The 2,585-nt window shown below is 43.8% G+C and overlaps 1 protein-coding gene across 2 annotated transcripts in view; it reads right to left on the bottom strand.

The window, feature by feature from the left end:
* The window catches only part of CNGB1 (cyclic nucleotide gated channel subunit beta 1), a 93,678-nt gene that overhangs the window by 11,135 nt on the left and 79,958 nt on the right, over positions 1-2,585 (bottom strand). The window lies entirely within an intron of this gene.

The following is a 2,585-nucleotide window of genomic DNA, read 5'->3' as shown; positions in this document are numbered from 1 at the left end:
AAAAAAAGAAAGAAAGAAAAGAAAATGTTTGTGGATCTATTTTTGCAAAAGTAAGCAGAGGAAAGCAAAAGCAGAAATTGATGAGACGCATCACGTAAAAATGGGGGTTGCAGCCAGGGGGCAGTGGGGACAGGAAGAGTTGGGAAGCTTTTCTGAGTGCCCCATTTTGCAGAGTGTTGACCTTCAGGAACATGTTAATGTTCTACATACTTAAGAAAAAAAATCAACAAAGGTCAGGGTGGCAGGAGCCCTAAAATGGAATGCAAACTGAAACAAGTGAACCGGCCTGTATTTCAAATGAATAAAGTAACCACATTAAAGGGTGGGGGAGGAAGAGAAGGACTCCAGATAACTTTGAACATAACATTTACGTCATATATACTCAGGCTAAAGACAAAAGAACTGCATCCAGTACTGGACTCTACCTGGAAGACTTACTTTTTGTTTTTACAGTGACATGGGCTAGTAATTCTGAAACGAACTTCTCTGTATTTCTCAGTATTGGAGAAGAGATTTACAAGTATGAAAAGGGAGACTATTAGAATGAATTCTGTAGTGGCAGGGCACTGTGGCTCATGCCTGTAATCCCAGCAACTTTGGGAGGCCAAGGCAGGTGGATCACCTGAGGTCAGGAGTTTGAGACCAGTCTGGCCAACATGATAAAACCCCATCTCTACTGAAAATACAAAAATTAGCCAGGTGTGGTGGAGGGAACCTGTGATCCCAGCGGAGTGCAGTGAGTGAGCTGAGATGGTGACACTACACTCCAGCCTGGGATACAAGAGCAAAACTCCATCTCAAGAAAAAAAAAAAAAATGAATTCTGTGGTCTTGATTGAAATAGATTTATAAATAGACATAGACAGAAAAGTGGATGTTGGCATATATCTGTATATGTGTGTATGTATTACATATATATATATATATATATATCCATCCTGGTGTGCATGTGGGTGTGTTTCTCGGCTCTGTCTGCTGCAGGGACCTAGTAGCACTCCAGCAGCAATGAGTGTTGCTAGGACTCAGATCTTGGTTTCTAAAAACCATCCCCCAGTAAAAGGAAGCAAGGCTTCTTGGAGAAATGGCCATTTCCAGGGATGCCACAAGGGAAGTGCGAGATGAGCCAGGGCATCTGGCTGTGGCTTACTGTTCCTTGAGCAGGCAAGAAAGTGCTAAAATGTGACAGGGATATCACAAAGGGTCACACAAGAGCCACCTTGAAAAAGTGCCCACTGGCCAAATTGGACCCATTTGAGCATCAGAATAATGACTGTTAACAGAGTATTCATGGAATCAAATCCATACTTATATACATTGAGAAATGAATAAACAAATGGGAGAGAAAGGAGAGCCCTTCCCTACACCTGACTGCCAGCTAATAATCAAGGAGGGAGTGGAGTTACAAAATTACCATTTTACAACTATCACAGCAGTCTCTTTGTAACTATCATAGAGAGCAGCCATCAATGGATGCTAAAAGTAGTGAGTGAAAGTTCCATGGGGACAGGATATCCTCATAGTCTGAAAGTGACTCCCCACTAATTACGTAGGAAATACAAAGATAAAAACAGGAGGTTTACAGTACAGAAACCCTAACCAGGTAATCAAAGTAAAAATCATCAATCTTGGGAGTAACCGGCGCCACGTGCCTCCCGATACACTTGCTGCAGAAGCGACATCACTTCTGAATTCTTCCTGCCAGAAATGCAGACTCTAATGGTAATCACAAGAAAACATCAGACAAACCCCATCTGAGGGGCAGTCTATACAATAACTGGCCTGTATGCTCGAAAGAAGTCAAGGTCACTAAAGATTGAAAAAGCCTCCCAGCACTTTGGAAGGCCAAGATGGGTGGATCACCTGAGGTCAGGAGTTCAAGACCAGCCTGACCAACATGGTGAAACCCCGTCTCTACTAAAAATATAAAAATAAGCTGGCATGGTGGCACGAGCCTGTAATCTCAACTACTCTGGAGGCTGAGGCAGAAGAATCGCTTGAACCTGGGAGGTAGAGGCTGTAGTGAGCCAAGATCGTGCCACTGCACTCCAGCCTGGGCAATAGAGTGAAACTCCGACTCAAAAAAAAAAAGAAAAGAAAAAGCCTGCGGAACTATCCCAGATCAAGGGAGACTAAGACTGCTTTGCACTTTAATACAGTGTGGGATCCTAGACTTGATTCAGGAATGGAAAAGAAGAAAAGGTACAAAGGACGCTCTTGAAGAATTAGCAAACTCTGAAGATGCATTACGGATAAGATAATAGAATTGTTTCAACACGAAATTTCCTGATTTTGATGAAGGTACTAGATCAGGTGCAGTGGCTCACGCCTGTAATCCCAGGACTTTGGGAGGTCAGAGCAGATCACGTGAGCCCATGAGTTTGATACCAGCCAGGGCAACACAGTGAGACCCCAGCTCTAGAAAAAGTTTGAAAAATTAGCCAGGCATCTTGGTACATGCCTATAGTCCCAGCTACCTGGGAGGCTGAGGCAGGAGGATCGATTGTGCCTAGGAGGTTGAGGCTGCATTGACTCATATTCACTCCACCGCACTCCAGCCTGGGTGACAGAGCAAGACGTCATCTCAAA

This window comes from Cebus imitator, unplaced genomic scaffold (assembly GCF_001604975.1).
Source record: "Cebus imitator isolate Cc_AM_T3 unplaced genomic scaffold, Cebus_imitator-1.0 Scaffold297, whole genome shotgun sequence".
NCBI lineage: Eukaryota > Metazoa > Chordata > Mammalia > Primates > Cebidae > Cebus > Cebus imitator.
This window is presented reverse-complemented; position numbering and strand designations above follow the sequence as displayed.